This window comes from Sarcophilus harrisii, chromosome 3 (genome assembly GCF_902635505.1).
Source record: "Sarcophilus harrisii chromosome 3, mSarHar1.11, whole genome shotgun sequence".
Lineage (NCBI taxonomy): Eukaryota > Metazoa > Chordata > Mammalia > Dasyuromorphia > Dasyuridae > Sarcophilus > Sarcophilus harrisii.
Genome location: NC_045428.1, coordinates 159,181,500 through 159,199,886, shown reverse-complemented (window position 1 = coordinate 159,199,886; position 18,387 = coordinate 159,181,500). Strand labels below are relative to the sequence as shown.

The 18,387-nt window shown below is 32.4% G+C and overlaps 1 protein-coding gene across 2 annotated transcripts in view; it reads right to left on the bottom strand.

The window, feature by feature from the left end:
* ABHD13 (abhydrolase domain containing 13) overlaps positions 1 to 18,387 on the bottom strand; it is a 52,199-nt gene that overhangs the window by 10,907 nt on the left and 22,905 nt on the right. The window lies entirely within an intron of this gene.

Sequence of the window (18,387 nt, the reverse complement as noted above, 5' to 3'; positions counted from 1 at the left end):
AAAAGATGAAATAAGAGAAACGGAAACATTGCCAATCAAATGCCAACAAAAGTGAGAAATAAATGGATGATTTATAAAAATATAAAACAAGCAGATTGTCAGGACAAGAAATGCATTTTTAAAATAACTCAATATCAGACCAAGAAATTGAATTAAGTCCAGGTGATACCTAAAAGATCAAAATCCCAAGACCAGCTGGATTTATAAATGAATCCTATCAAACATGAAAGAAAATTTCCTAAATTTTATAGACCACATAAGAATAATAAAAGATTCTTCAAATTCTATGATAAAAAAATATGGTCTTGATAGCAAAACCATGGAGACAAAGAAAATATAACTATAAATCAATATCTCTAATTAATAGACACAAATATATTAAACATATTAGTTTCAATATTTCATTTCAATAACCATTACTTCCTACAACTTCCTCCAAGAAAAAGGGAAAATAAAACCTTTCTGATATAAGCATAAGCCAAAAATTATACATGGACAAATTATTTCAAAAACTGTCTCATTCTTCAGGCTATCAGGAATTAAGTAAGTAGCTTAATTCTACATCAGTCCTCCTGAGTCTGGTTATCATTTAGAATTATCACACTCTTAGCCCACAGACTGTAAGCCACAGCAAGACCCTGAGTGCAGCCCCAACTAGATTCAAGTGTAATTAGAAAATAAATAAAAATATAGTACAGCATAGGTAAAGTTCATTTGTAATGAAATATAAATATATATAATAAATTTATATTTATAAGTATTATTAATTATATATTATACACAATAAATATTACATATTACATAACTATATAATATATAAATAATATATTATTATTTATAAATAAATATATATACATAATAAATAAATTAAAATATAGAAAATAAAAACTATTTTAATAACAAAATTAAAAAAAAAACTATTAAGATTCTGAAAAGATGCTTGAAAAGGCATTTAACAAAATCCAAAATTTATTTTGGTTTTAAAAAAATGAAGTTAACAAATAGAAAGCATTGAATAAATGCACCATTCTTTAATGTGGTAAGCTGTTTTCAATAAAACACATGAACAGTTTCAAGAAGAAAACACGTAATGGAGAAACTTTAAGGGAGATTAAAGGAAAAGCAAAGATTTCTATTATTGTTACTATAATAAAATTTTAGAAATGCCACCCATAGCAACACACACACATACAAATTAAATCAAAGAAATAAGCAGAGAAAAAGAATAAAACTATCACTTTTTTGAAAATGATGTGTCCATCACACATGACACAAGAGTCATCCAATATCAATTAAAACAATTACTAATTTTTTTTATTATAGCTTTTTATATACAAAACATATGCATGGGTAATTTTTCAACAATGACCCTTGAAAACACTTCTGTTTCCATTTTTCCCCTCCTTCCCATCACCCCCTCCCCTAAATGGCAGGTAGTCCCATACATGTTAAATATGTTAAAGTATATGTTAAATACAATACATGCATACATATTTATACAGTTATCTTGTTGCACAAGAAAGATGGGATTTAGAAAGAAGGTAAAAGTAATCTGAGAAGAAAAAAAATGCAAGTAAACAATTACAAAGAATGGAAATGTTATGTTGTGGTCCATACTCATTTCCCAGTGTTTTTTATAACTGGTTCTGGTATAACTGGTTTTGTTCAATAGATCACTTGGAACTGATTTGGATCCTCTCATTGTTGAAGACACCAAAATTGATCATCATGTAGTATTGTTGTTGAAGTATATAATGACCTCCTGGTTCTGCTCATTTCACTTAGCATCACTTCATGTAAGTCTCTTCAAGCCTCTCTGTATTCATCTTGTTGGTCATTTCTTACAGAATAATAATATTCCAAAACATTCATGTACCATAATTTATTCAGCCATTCTCCAATTGTCGGGCATTCATTCAATTTAGAGTTTCTAACCACTATGAAAAGAACAGCCACAAACATTTTTGCACATACAGCTCCCTTTCCCTTCTTTAGGATCTAAGTCCAGTCCAGTAGTAACACTGCTGGATCAAAGGGTATGCAGAATTTGATAACTTTTTGAGTATAGTTCCAAATTTCTCTCCAGAATGGTTGGATCCGTTCACAACTCCACCAACAATGTATCAGAGTCCCAGTTATCCCACATCCCCTCCAACATTCGTCATTATCTTTTCCTGTCATCTTAGCCATTCTGACAGGTATGTAGTGGTATCTCAGAATTGTCTTAATTTGCATTTCTCTGATAATGATTTGGAACATCTTTTCATATGACTAGAAATAGTTTCAATTTCTTAATCTGAAAATTGTCTTTTCATATCCTTTGACTATATATCAATTGGAAAATGGCTTGATTTCTTATAAAGTCAATTCTCTCTATATTTTGGAGATGAGGCCTATATCAGAACCATTATCTGTAAAAATGTTTTCCCACTTTATTGCTTCCCTTCTAATCCTGTCTGCATTAGTATTATTTGTACAAAAGCTTTTTAACTTAATATAATCAAAATTTTCTATTTTGTGATCAATAATGACCTATAGTTCTTCTTTGGTCACAAATTCCTTGTTTCTCCATAGATTTGAGAGGTAAACTATCCTATGTTCTTCTAATTTATTTATAATATCATTCTTTATTCCTAGATCATGAACCCATTTTGACATTATCTTGGTGTATGGTGTTAGGTTTGGGTCAATGCCTAGTTTCTGTCATACTAATTTCCAATTTTCCCAGCAATTTTTGTCAAATAATTCTTATCCCAAAAGCTAAGTTCTTTGGGTTTGTTAAACACTAGATTGCTATAGTTGTTGACTATTTTGTCCTGTGAACCTAACCTATTCCACTGATCAACTAGTCTATTTCTCAGCCAATACCAAATGGTTTTGGTGACAGTTGCTTTATAATACAGTTTTAGATCAGGTACAGCTAGGCCACCTTCATTTGATTCTTTTTTCATTAGTTCCCTTAAGATTCTTGACCTTTTATTCTTCCAGATGAATTTTGTTATTTTTCTAGGCCATTAAAACAGTTTCTTGGGAGTCTGATTGGTATAGCACTAAATAAATAGAATAGTTTAGGTAGTATTGTCATCTTTATTATATGCGCTCAACTTATCCAGGAGCACTTAATATTTTTCCAATTGTTTAGATCTGACTCAATTACTAATTTTTAACAAAAGATCAGGATATAAAATGAATCCACATAAATCATCAATATTTCTATGCTTTATGAATGAAACAGCAAGAAAGTTAAAAAAAAATATCATTCACAATAATTCACAGTCACTTCAAAATACCTAAAATATTTTTAAGTCTATCGATCAAAACTTTGAAAAAATATATGAGTAGAATGTGGAGTGAAGTAGGCAAAAATCTGGGGAACAATTTTGCAAATATAAATAACTTCAAAAAAAACTTGAGAATTATGATCTATCTAAAAGTGTCAAATTCATATAGAAAATATCCCTGTTGGCTATACAATGACTTAGAAAACATCAAATTAACTTTACCTATGCTGTACTGTATTTTTATTTATTTTCTAATTACACTTGAATCTAGTTGGGGCTGCACTCAGGGTCTTGCTGTGACTTACAGTCTGTAGGCTAAGAGTGTGATAATTCCAAATGATAACCAGACTCAGGAGGACTGATGTAGAATCAAGCTACTTACTTAATTCCTGATAGCCTGAAGAATGAGACAGTTTTTGAAATAATTTGTCCATGTATAATTTTTGACTTATGCTTATGTCAGAAAGGTTTTATTTTCCCTTTTTCTTGGAGGAAGTTGTGGGAAGTAATGGTTATCAGAAAAAAAAAAATAGAGGGTCAATGAAACATGTTATTGAAATGCAATGGAAAGAAGAGAAGGAAAGCCACAATAATCACAGCAAGTAGGATAGCTTTGAGAGAATTTCATTTTTTTAATAATCTAAAAATTATCTTTTTTAAACTATTATTTCAATTATAAAAATTCTAATAAATTTTGTGTCATATTTGTGGATTTCTTTGAAGCTCTGCTGATAGATAATGTGAACTTATCTTTTGAATTTACTTCTTAAGCATTTCAGGCTCCATAATATTTTCTTATCATCTGTATATTCTTGTCTTTGCTTATTTTTCCAACCTTACTTCATGAATTGAAAACTTATGTCTAGGCCTGACTGTGCATTGGAATGAGGCCTGTCTTTTGACTGAACTATATTATAGTCAATCTAAGTAATAAAGGACTGTGTTCTTTAGGTCCAGAGTTGCTGGACATTTTGATGTGCTGGGCAATATATGGTGAATATCCTGCATTAACTTGGGTGGATATGTAAGGCCTGTGCTGGGAAACTTTGGATGCAAAAGTTGACATGATGTTTCTTGCCTAGACCTTGATCCAGGTTCCCATCAAGGTTACACATATGCAGCCTGAGAAGCTAGAGTTCTCTTTCACAACCTTGGTCCCCATTCCTTCAGGAAAGGAAGATTTACCTAAATCAAGCTCAGGTTTTTCTGGTTGTCACTTCAGTGATTCCTGAAGGCTTCTAGGTGTCTCTTTGAATAAACTTGAGTTGGAAAAATATACTTACTGTAGTTTCTACTTCATTACTTGAGCTACTACTCTTTAAAAAAAATCTTGTTGAAATAGATATGTGAACAGTCTGACTCCCATTCAACTACATCATCTTGAGTCATTTTCAAATTTTGATAGTATTTTCTACAACTGATTTACAATTCAGTTCATTATACTTTAGATTACTACCACAATATCACAAGCATCCTTACATTTAACATATGATTTCATTGTTTTTTAAAATTACTGAATGATTATTCATAATGAATATTGTTGTCATTATAGAAAATGTTTATTCTATGAATAAGAGTAAAATACATTATCTGCAAAAAGCATTTAGCATAGTTTCTGACATATAGTATGCTCTATATAAATGTTTATTCCCTTCTCTTCTCCACTTGCATAGCTTTATATAAATGCTAGTTACTATTTTGTCATTATTATTATGACCCTTTCCATCTCACAATAAAGTAATCCAAACAAAATATTAAGAATTACAAGAAGGAAAATGACACCAACCCATAAGAATCTGACCAACCCCCTACCCCCAGAACCCCCCCAAAAAAACCGTATTAAGAAACTTTCTTTCCCTAGTTTCACCAAGTACTCCAACTATCTTGTCAAGCCCACATTTCAAGATCTTATTTCATAGGTATTAGGTTCTATGATCCAGTCTGTTCTACATGTGACAAGGGGAAGAGAGCACTGAATTTGTTCAGTACTACCAATGGAAAAGTGGAAAATGTTGACTTTGGTGTGACTGGTGGGCAGTCAGATAAAATCCTATTTAGTACAGAGTGGAAGGGATGTTTTATGATGTCCAAGACAAAGGAGAACTATAAACCCAAGTTCGGTCATTTCCCCTCAGATAATCCACATGTTATGGATCCAGTGAAACCCTAGTACAAATCCTTTATTGAAAGTGGTCACTGAAATTATCCAGCTTTGGAGTGATATGAGAAAATGAATGGCACCGAGAGAAGTGCCAAACAGTGAAGCTCTTACAACAGTAAGTAGAATGAAAGGAAAGGAACAATTAGCAAAAATGTTGAAAGAGAATTTGAGTTCACTTCAGGTAAAACCATGAGGTAAATAAAGATGTAAAAATAAGGAAAAATCTTGGAAAAGATAATACAATTACTAAATCAACAAGGCAAAATATGGTGACTTGAAATCACAGGCAAATGAGAAAGGAAAACAATAAATTTAAGAGTAATTTCATATAAGTGAATCAACAGTAAGAAATTCCAGAATGATTCAAAAAAGAAATGGTGTTAATGGAGAAATTAGAGTAAAAATAAGAGCTTTCAAAGAAAAAAAAAACCTCAAATGCAAGAGAAGATTCAGAACATGATGAAGAATCTATACAAAACAACAAAGCACTGAAAAAAGAAATGGCAGAGTTGCAACTCAAAAATACAGTTAATAAAAGAAATCTGACAGAATAAAATCACAATCCTACCATGTTTTGAAGAACACAAATTCTATACAAACTAAACAAATTGATTTTTAAGATTGGATTCACAGTGATAATTTAAGATATATAGTTTTCCTGCACTGTCCTGCCCCCCCCCCCCAAAGATAAATGTAAAAACCTGTGTACAATACAAAAGAAAACAAGAAAACTGCTAATTTGGTATTCGAAAAAGGATGGCATACAGGGTTTGAAGGGGAAATGGGAAAGGACTGAAAGTACTGCTCAATAGAAGCCATAAGATGCCAAAAAGAAAGAAACATCAAGAATAGTTTACCAAAAGGCATAATGTTCCAATTTCTTAATTTTAGCATCATCAAGTCCTTCACCTACTAGGGTGAATCGGTTTAATTCATTCGGTAATTCTCTTCATCCATCAAAAGTGAAATTTGAATATTTCTTTTAAAATACATTTTTTCCTCTGTCTTCTGAGGATCATGCAAAAACAAATGAAAACAAAACATAACCCCCCCAAAAAACAGAAAAGACCAAAAAAATTCAATGAAACCAACAAAAATTATATCACATTCACCAAACAAGTTAACTTTATGTGGAAAGAAATACAGAAAACCTACTTTAACATTTTCTTCATTTTAGACATGATGTGTGAAAATATTACTATATTATTACTATAAACAAGAAGAAAACTAACCACAAAGTATACTGATTATATAGCTTCAAAAGTGACTACAAAGTAGCTTTCATTTTCTGACACACTACCATTTTTGAAGCATGCAAAGCATTGGTCCTCCTAAATATAAAGAAATACCTCATAAACCAAAATAGGAGTATTTAATTAAGTTCTACATAAAGCTGAATTTACAAGGAGATAAGTTTGTATCTCAAAATATAAAACCCTACAAAACCAACATCAGTAATAAAAAAATGTGAATAATTACTTTTAAAGAAATCAGAAGTTAAGCAATATATTCAAAGTATGAATATTTCAAACAAAAGAAACAGAATTTTTAAAAAATTATATTCAATAAGAAATAACTAAACCATGAATTAATACTCTTATAATGTTTAAAGTGAGACAAGCCTTCTTTAAAATAACTCATATTGATGAATAAGAGGGCAATTTATTTTTGTTTCAGTCCCTAATCCTGTGGTTTTGTGACCCCATTATACTTCCTCTGTGATAAGAATGAAGCAGATGGGATGATCAAGGAAGAACAATTCATAATCTTTTGTTGGAGAGATAAATAAATTGGTTGGTAGAACTAGTTCAATAGAAAGACAGTATGATATGATAAATAGTTTTGGAAAAGGAGGTCAAGAAGACTTAAATTTTAATCTTACTAAGATATAATGAACAAACTAATCTCTTTGAAACTTAATTATCTTATTAAAAAAATGGAGAAATAGCCCCTAACAAATCACAAATTTGTAAGGAACAAATGAGATATGTACATCACTATAAAACATAGACCTATTATCCTGCACCCATAGTCAAGAATAAATATCTGGTCATCTTGCTTTGTAGTGTATAAGACAAGCAAAAATATGGGCTACTATAAAGATAATGGCACCTTGTATAGCAACACCTGTTAGGGAATGAAGAAGTAAGGATCTCTGAGAAAAAGTTAACAAGATCTTATAAGCTAAGTCAATATATGGTTTGATATCTGCATCAATCAATTTGTGATTTCTTTGGTACAAGAGATTCTGAGGGAGAAAACTCTGCAAACTTCAGAATAGCACCACCTTCTACAGCTTACAATCTTAGAGATTTGCCTGGGATACTCAGAGGGATATCTGGTGACATGAATGTGAAAAGGGAGACAGAAAAAAACCCAAAACTACATGTATATATGTGCATACATATATAGAGTCAAAGTCATGTAATCTATTCACATGTCACATACATACATCATTTATACTTTTAAAAGAACAGTCAGAAGACATTAGACATGGTAGGCAATACACAACACATCTCCCCCATTAAAAACACAATGTATTTTAATAGACAAGGAATGGTCTCTGACAAAGTCATTTAAAGTTATAAGGTTAATTAAGATCAAAATGTATAGAGGGTCACAGTCAGTGGGGAAACTCTGGGTAAGGTATAACTCTTCAGCCCAGAGAAACCTGCTGACAATGTCTGGTTTGACTCGCCATCTCCCCTAAGGGCTCTTGGCCTAACTGAGAAGTCAGGGGGCAGTGACAACCTGTGTTGAGATTGAAGCAGAGTGATAGCAGGTGGAAGAGTGAAACCAGGTGGCAAACTACATACAATAGCAAGTTGTTTATATGGTCCCACTAGAGCAGTGTTGTTTTTGTTGCATTATAAAAAGAGGAAAGCTCTTGAAATAAACAGACATCATTTTCCCACCATCCTCAGGAGTCCTACCTCATCACTTCTCCACTAGGAAGGTATATTTAATCACCCCAGTGTAGGGGCTCTAGAAAGCAATGGTACATTTTGTCACTCCAATCTGGGGGCTCTAGAAAGTAGAACACAACAAAAATGAATATAACAAAAGGGTACGATGATACTAAATTACATGGAAATAGATTGGCTATAAATAGGTTTATTGAAAATAAGCTGTTGACTCTGTAACATAAATTTTCACTAAGGCCCTTTTTTTTTAACACAATAAAAATGTTTCCCACCATCTCTCTACCTTTCTCTCTCTAAGGGACACTTGATATAATAAATATTTTTAAAAATAAAGAGAATGTTTAAGAAATAGAGACAGAGAGAAAGAGTTTTTAAAAATTAGAAAGACATCAGTCAACAAGCATTTATTGAGTAATTACTCTGTGCCAGGCTCTATATTAAGCACTAAGGACACACACACTACAAAGCATAGTCCCTGATCTCAAGAAGCACACATTCTTACAAGGAAGACAACATAAAATTTTAAACAAAATAAGTATATAAAGGATAAATTGAAAAGCATTAAGCAGGATGGGAGAAAGACTTATAGATAAGACTTGAAGGTAAATGGGAAACTCAAGAGGGAGTTAAGGAAATTGAGTTCCAGGCACAGAGGACAGATAGTGAAAATGCTCCAAAGCAGGAGATGGAATGTCTTTGTTTAAGGAACAAGTTCCTGGCATGTAAAACTTGCTTAATAAGTATGTATTGATTGATTGAAGAATCAACGAAGTCAGTATCACTGAACTGAAGCCTCTATGTATTTGGGAGATGAGAAGTATAAGGTTTAAAAAGACTAGAAAAGAAGGAAGAATCCAGGTTATAAAATGCTTTAAAAGCCAAAGAATTTCATATTTGATCGCAAATGCAATAAGGAACTGATTAAACAGGAGAGTAAAGAGATAAGATATGCATTTTAGAAAGATGAATTTGGTAACTGAATGGAATGGGAAAGGACATGAGATAAGGAAACAAACTACTCTAACAATCCAGGTATGAAGTGATGAGGGGATCTGCACCAAAGTGGTAATTTCAAGGGAAAGAGGAAGATTTATATGAGAGCTATTGAAGAGATAGAAACAATAAGACTAGTCGATTGATTTTTTTTTTTTTTTGGTGGGTATGGGGGAGGGAGAGTTGAGAGTGAGTCAAGACTGACAACTACATTTTAAGCCTGGCTAATTGAGAGGATGGTGTTACCCTGAATAATACTAGGAATTGAGGAAGAGGAGAAAATTTTTGGGAAAAGATGAAAATTCAGTTTAGTATATGCTGAGTTTAAGATGAAACATCCAGTTTGATATGTCCATTAGGCAGTTGAAGATGTGAATCTTGGGGTTAGGATAGAAGATAGAAAAGGGGCAAAAAAAAAATATGAGAATCAAGTGCATAAAGATAATAGTATGGATGGGAACTGATATGAAATATAGCAGAAAGAAGAGAAGAAAGTCCAAGTCAAAATCCTGGGGAGTATGCAAAGTTAATGGATACAACCTGAATAAAGATTCAGAAAAGAAAACTGAGAATGATTAGCCAAAGCAGGTTGAGAACCTCAAACTATTGCAAAAGTCTGAAAATATATGCAATGTATACATCCAGTAGTATTTAAGCACAATACACTTTAAAGTTTAATCTGTATTATTAACTTTTCTCTCAATCACTCAAACTTAGGCAATCAACAAAACAATAAATCAAGCCTTTATTTCTAATATTTATGAATTTCTAAGGGGTAAATGTTCACACTGAAAATTTAAAAGTCAGAATGTATGGAAGAATGATCAAACAAAAAAGAAAAATCACACCATAAAAAGCTATTATGGTGACAGGGATGCTTATGTTATAAACCTAGAAGAATGACTCTAAAATGTTTACAAATTAACCCTCAAAGAATAACACAGCTTGAGCATATTCAACTACAATTTCTGGAAGATATAAAAAATTTAAAATGTTTTTTTTGTTTTGTTTTCCAAATGAAATGAGAGCATTAAAAAAAAAAAAAAAAAAAAAAAAGAAATGAGCACTATTGAAGAATCAGGAAAGGAATTAGTAGCTTAACACAAGAAGTGTGTTGCCAAACAACACATAAGACAACAGAAAATATTAAATACAAAGCCCAAAGATGGGAAAATATAGAAGAAAATTAAAGTTTCATCATAGCAAAAACAATCTGAAAGCAGACCAAGAAAAAAAATAATGAAGAATAAACTACCTCAATGCTATGGCCAAAATAATTTTTTTTAAAAAAGCTTACACATAATATTTCATGGCATCTTAAAACTGCCCAGATCTCTTAGAACCAGATGACAAAATGGAAATAGAAAGAATTCACCAGTTATCTTCTGAGAGAAATCCCAATACGAATATTCTTATGAACGTTATAATTACAATCTAGCGTTTCCATGTCAAAGAAAAAATTCCATCAGCAGTCAAAAAGAACTATTTCAAATATCAAAAAGTTATAATCAAGATCATATATGATTTAGCAGCTACTAACTATAAGGGAGTGGAAGTCTTGTGAAACGATATTCCAGAAGGCAAAAAGGATAAATAATAAAGTACTCATCAAAACTGAGTATAATCATACAGAAAGAAAAAAAAAAAATAGGCCTTCAGAATTGTATAGAAACTGTGAAATTGAAACACCAGAATTAAAGAGAAATCCCTCATTGGAAAAACATCTGACCTGGAAAATAGATCCAGGAGAGATAATTTTAAAATGAATGTCTATCTGAGAGTCATGATCAAAAAAGAGCCTGGACATCATCTTCCAAGAAATTATCAAGGAAAACTGTCCGGATATTCTAGAACCAGAGAGCAAAATAGAAATTGAAAGAATTCACCAATCACCTCCTAAAAGAGATCTCAAAATAAAAACTCCCAGGAACATTATAGCCAAATTCCAGAATTCCCAGATCAAGGAAATATTGTAAGCATCCAAAAAGAAACAATTCATGCATTATGGAGTCACAATCTCAGGATAACATAAGATTTAACAGCTTCCTAAAGGACTGGAGGGCTTGGAATATGATATTCCAGAGAGCAATGGAGTTAGGATTATATCCAAAAATCACCTACCCAGCAAAACAGAATATAATCCTTCAGATAAAAAGGTGGTCAGTGAAATAGAGGATTTTGAAGCGTTCATGATGAAAAAACCAGAGCTGAATGAAAAATTTAATTTTTTAATATAGGACTCTGGAGAAGCATAAGGAGGTAATCAGGAAAGTGATGTCTTATTTGTTTTACATTCCTACATGGGAGGACGATACTTCTAACTCATGAAAACTTTTTCATTATTATAGCAGTTAGGAGTATATATAGACAAAGAACACAGACTAAATTGAATGTGAAGGGATAATATCTAAAAAGTAATAAAAATTGAGAGGAATGCACTGAGAGAAAGAAAAAAGGAGAAGTTGAATGGTGTAAATTATCTGTCACAAAAAAAAAAGAGGCAAGAAAAAGCTTTTACACTGGGGGAAAGAAGGGAAGGAGAGGATGAGTGAGTGAATCTTAATTATCATCAGAATTCACTCAAAAAGGAAATAATATTCACTGTAAATATGGATATATAAATCTATCTTAACCCTGTAGGAAAATAGAAGGGGAATGAGATAAGTGAAGAGGGAAAGGTGATAAGAAAGAGAGCATAGTGGGGGTGGGAGTGGTCAGTAGCAAAATATTTTTGAGGAAGGGCAGGGTGAAAGGAGAGTAGAATAAGTAGAGGGAAATAAAGTTAGTAATAGTAATTATAAAAAGAATCTGAAGCAAGTTTCTCTGATAAGGCCTCATTTCTCAAACAGAAGAAACTGAGTCAAATTTATAAAAATAAGAACTATATCCCAATTAGTAAATGATCGAAAGATATCTGTGCCCAAAGGTCTATAAATTCATGCTGACCCACCACCACACTACTAGGCATTAATATAAATTTAAAAAAAAAAAAAAAAAAGGAAAATGACCTATATAAACAAACAAACAAACAAAAATTATAGCAGCTCTCTTCTCAGGACAAAAAAAATTTCCATCAATTGGGGAATGGCTCAATGAAGTATGGTATGTGTTTGGGATGGAATGTTATTGCTTTATTAAAAATGGTAAGGAAGATGTTCTCAGGAGAAAAAAAAAAAAAAAAAAACCTGGAAAGTCCTCTGTGAACTCAAGCAAAGTGAAATATATTATATACAAAGTAATAGAAATGTTCCGGGATGACCACCTATAAATGACTTTGCTATTCTAGCAGTACAATGATTCATGGCAACTTCAGACTTATGATGAAAAATCCTATCCATAGGGCGAGCAAATATAATAAAGATGACAATACTACCTAAACTAATCTATTTGTTTAGTGCTATACCAATCAGACTCCCAAAACACTATTTCAATGACCTAGAAAAAAATAATAAAATTCATATGGAAAAACAAAAGGTCAAGAATTTCAAGGGAATTAATGAAAAAAAAAATCAAATGAAGGTGGCTTAGCTGTACCAGATCTAAAATTATATTATAGAGCAGCAGTTACCAAAACCATTTGGTATTGGCTAAGGAATAGATTAGTTGATCAGTAGAATAGGTTAGGTTCAAAGGACAAAACAGTCAACAATTATAGCAACCTAATGTTTGACAAACCCAAAGACCCCAGCTTTGGGGATAAGAACTTACTGTTTGACAAAAATTTCTGGGAAAATTGGAAACTAATATGGCAGAAACTAGGCATTCATCCATACTTAACACCGTACACCAAGATAAGGTCAAAATGGGTTCATGACGTAGGCATAAAGAATGAGATTATAAATAAATTAGAGAAACACAGGATAGTTTAGCTCTCAGACCTGTGGAAGGGGAAGGTCTTTATGACCAAAGAAGAACTAGAGATCATTACTGATCACAAAATAGAAAATTTCGACTATACCAAATTGAAAAGGTTCTGTACAAACAAAACTAATGCAGACAAGATTAGAAGGGAAGCAATAAACTGGGAAAATATTTTTACAGTCAAAGGTTCTGATAAAGGCCTCATTTCCAAAATATATAGAGAATTGACTCTAATTTATAAAAAATCAAGCCATTCTCCAATTGATAAATGGTCAAAGGTTATGAACAGACAATTTTCAGATGAAGAAATTGAACCTGTTTCTAGCCACATGAAAAGATGCTCCAAGTTATTATTAATCAGAGAAATGCAAATTAAAACAACTCTGAGATACCACTACATACGTCAGACTGGCCAAAATGACAGGGAAAGATAATGCGCAATGTTGGAAGGGATGTGGGAAAACAGGGACACTAATACATTGTTGGTGGAATTGTGAATACATCCAACCATTCTGGAGAGCAATTTGGAACTATGCTCAAAAAGTTATCAAACTGTGCATACTCTTTGATCTAGTAGTGTTACTATTGGGCTTATACCCCAAAGAGATCATAAAGAAGGGAAAGGGACCTGTATGTGCACGAATGTTTGTGGCAGCCCTGTTTGTAGTGGCTAGAAACTGGAAACTGAGTGGATGCCCATCAATTGGAGAATGGCTGAATAAATTGTGGTATATGAATATTATGGAATATTATTGTTCTGTAAGAAATGACCAACAGGTTGATTTCAGAAAGGCCTGGAGGGACTTATACAAACTGATACTGAGTGAAACGAGCAGGGCCAAGAGATCATTACATACTTCAACAACAATACTTATGATGACCAGTTCTGATGGACCTGGCCATCCTCAGCAATGAGATCAACCAAATCATTTCCAATGGAGCAGTAATGAACAGAACCAGCTACGCCCAGCGAAAGAATTCTGGGAGATGACTAAAAACCATTACATTGAATCCTCAATCCCTATATTTTTGCCCACCTGCATTTTTTATTTCCTTCACAGGCTAATTGTACAATATTTCAGTCTGATTCTTTTTGTACAGCAAAATAACGGTTTGGTCATGTATACTTATTGTGTATTTAATTTATATTTTAATATATTTAACATCTACTGGTCATCCTGCCATCTGGAGGAGGGAGTGGGGGAAAGGAGGGGAAAAATTGGAACAGGAGGTTTGGCAATTGTCAATGCTGTAAAGTTACCCATAACATATAACCTGTAAATAAAAGGCTATGAAAGAAAGAAAGAAAGAAAGATCCTATCCATAACTAAAGAAGGAACTGATTGCTGATTATGTCTGAATACAGATTAAAGCATTCTCTTTCTGTCTTTTTAATCTTCATTTTTCATGAGTTATTTTTTTTTTTTTAATTAGGATGGGAGATGGTTTTTTTTTCACAACATGAATTTCATGGAAATGTTTTACATAACTTCACTCAAAAATAAAAAAAAGAAACAATGTAAAAATTGTTAAATATAATTGGGGGAAATATTTAATAAACAAATAAAAAGTTGAAGATAGCTAAAAAAAACTCTCCCTAACAAACAATTCAATGGATGGAATTGCCCTCATCCTGTCCTTATTCCTTATCTCAAAATATGTATTTATGTTACATCCTCTTTGTTTCATCTTTCTTAGGAACAGATAAACTCTATTATTCAAGAATGAATTTTTCACCGAGCATCTAATTATAAGTTTTCATCTTCTCCAAATGTTTGTCATCTCAACTTCTTGCATCTTTAATTTTTTCCTATTCCATTTCTGTGTCTACTAACATATTTAAGCAATCTGCAATTTAAAAAATCATCTTTTCTATCAAATTCATTCAAGCTTATTGCTTACTCTTTTACCATTCCCTTACTGCTTACTTTTACAATAAATTACACTATTAACATCCTCACTACATCACCAAATTAAATTGATTTTTATGAGTTTTTCTCTCTCATGACCTGTAAATTGTTTTTACCCTATCATATAGTAAATAGATACTCTGCTAAGTGCTGGGAGAATACAAGACCAAAACTGAACACATACAGAATTATATACTCTTTCTCCTTAACACTCTCAATTCACTTAGCTTTCATTTAAAAAATATAAATAAAAACAACACATACTTTCATGACTTCTCTGCTTTTCCTTTTCCCACATTCTTAAAACAGGATATTTTCCAAGGACCTGTTCCTTGGCTATATTCACTTCTCTTGAAGATACTTTCACTTTACAGAATTTCAACTTTCATCTTGCAATTTGCCATTTCCAAGAGCCTACTGTTTATTTTTAATTAGATGTTCCGATCAATACCCTCAAGCTCCATGTGTGACTCTAGGGTTCTTCCTGACTTCTCTAGATAAGGGTTTCTTAAATTCTTTTCCACCTGTGACTCGTTTATACCTGAGAAATTTTCATGTGACTCTGAGTATATAAGTATGTATAAAAGGTATACAAATCAAACATTTATTGAATATAAGTCCTAATTTTGCAACCCCCAATATTCAATTATGAGATCCCATAGGGGCTTAAGAAACTTACTTTCTTTAGTCACCCATGTTTATAACCTAGGAGTGGTTACTGATCAGAGTCATAGATAGTAGAATGTGGAAAAGACTTTAAGATTATCTACGCAAGAAAATGTGGCCCCAAAAGCTTAGACTTGACTTTCCCAGAGTCAGAAAGAGTAGTTGAGAAATGGAATTTGAATGACTTCTGACCCTCACCAGTGTTCTCTATGTTGAATAAATTCTACCTAAATATTAAATTCAGCACATTCAAAATGGAACTCATCTTCCCTAGCCTTGGCCTGCCCTTCTTATCTCTGCTCTTGCCTATTACTTATAAAAAAATACTGCTTTCCAATAATCCAGGCCAGTATCACCCTCAGCTCCTTACCTTTTTGTTACCACCAGTGTGTGATTGTCCAATCTGCTACTCTTGCTGATTTTACCTTTACAATCTCTCTCATATACATCCTTTACTCTGACATTACCACTACACTAGTCCTTACCTATTATACAAGCCTAATAGTGTCTGTATACCATACCTACTTTTCACTTCATGTTCAACTCAGTCATCAATGATCTTCCTAAATGCTGGTCTGTCAGCATCACTACTACAGCCATTCCTCCCAACTGACTCAATTAATTCCAGAAGTTTCCTCTATTGACTTCAGAGTAAGATAAAATTCTTCTCTGCTTTTAAAGTCCTCTAAAACTTGGATCCTTCTTCCCTTTCTGGTCTTCCTATACTTCCTCACCCCTAACCTCATCCATATACATACATCTCCCATACTTTATGATCCAAAGACAGTGACCTCCTTTCAAGACACTCAATTCTTCCAACTCCACACATTTTTCACTGGTTATACTTCATTCCTGAAATTGGTTTTCCTCATTTTCGCCCTCTAGTTTTCTGGCTTCCTTCAAGTTCCCGAAAACCCAACTTTTTACAAGAAGCCTTTCTTGATTCTACTTTCTGCATAATGTTGACATCTTATACTATGTAGACCTATTACCTATTTAGATACACATATATTTTGCTTTTACATAGCTGCTTGCCATATTGTTTCCTCCATTCTGCTGTGAAATGTTCAAGACCAGGGACTGTCTTGTTTTTTTTTTTTGATATCCCCAGTACTAAGTGTAGTGCTGGGCATATAATGATTGATCTGACTCATTTTCCAATGTCCATTCTATCAATACTTTTAATCTCCGTCCACTCATCACTGTCAATGCCACCACTTTAAATCAGTCTTATCTATCACTTGGTCTACACAATACTCTAACAAGATTTCCTTCATCTTTTCCCCTTTAATTTATAATGTAGCACAAGTATTTTCATGTGATTCCACTACTTAAAATCTTGAACAGGTGTTCATCATCTTACTAAATGACAAATTTAAGCTCTCAACAATCCAGCTTTGATCTATCTTTATAGATTCACTTCATACTATTCTACTTCTCAGCCAAACTGGATTTGAAAGGAAACAAATGCATATCTGATATTTTAGTAAAACAGTCTTTGATTGCAATTTTCTATAACTAGAATGTCCTCTGTCTTCCCTTCAATCTCAACTTTTTATCATCCTTTTAAGTGCTAGTAAGTCATTTTGTATGACTTATTCGAGATACATGTCTAATATCCCTCTTCCAGATTGTAAATTCTTAAAACCATGAAAATTCTTTTTCTACATGCATCCAAGAATCTATCCTAGTATCTTGTACAAAGTAAAAGTTTACTGCAGTTATAGGAATTCTGGGGCAAGTTTTCTGATAACAAAATGCCAAGGTCTCACAAGTGTGGCACTAATGAGCTTCAACTTAGAAATACACTTGTTACAGTGAAGTAATGGGAATTATTCTAGGATGGCTATGTAGTGTCTATCTGGAGACTTCTCTACTCTCTAGCATTTTTAGGGTTTCCTTTTCCCAGTATCCAATTTGGAATATCCCCATAACAAATTTCTCTACTAGGGAGTATGAGGATGCAAATTCACCAAAGACTTGGAAAATTATTGCACATTTTTTAAGAAGTTTGGTAATTACATTTAATAGCATAATTAAGTGAACAATAGGGAATTCTTGGAAATTTATAAAGGGCTATCGATTTGTCAACCCACTTACAATATTCCAATACCAGGTTCACTTTTCTCAGTTACTGAAAATGCTTCGAGGCTTTCTCCTATCACTATCATGTTGAGGGAATTCACACTAATTTAAGTATTAGTCTAAACTAAATAATTAAGCAATTCACCTTAGGGGAAAAATTCTAATTTACAGGTTTAAACAATGCCAGAACAGAATGCTAAATTATTAACAAGACATGACTTATTATGGAATTTAAAATACTCTCACAGGAAATAAAAACAACCAACTACAGATTTTTTAGACATTACTCAAACTTTTAATGTATCAATTTATTGCATATGTCAGTACAGAAAAATAGAAAGTGTTCTTTAAAATAAATTTATTGTAAAAAAATCAAAATGTAAATGTTTAAGACTGCCATGGTTAGCACATAAATATACTGCAATGTTTAAGTTTAATTTATAAAATGCATTACACCACTATTTGAAATAAGAATGGCAAGGAAATGAAAAAATATATATGACTTA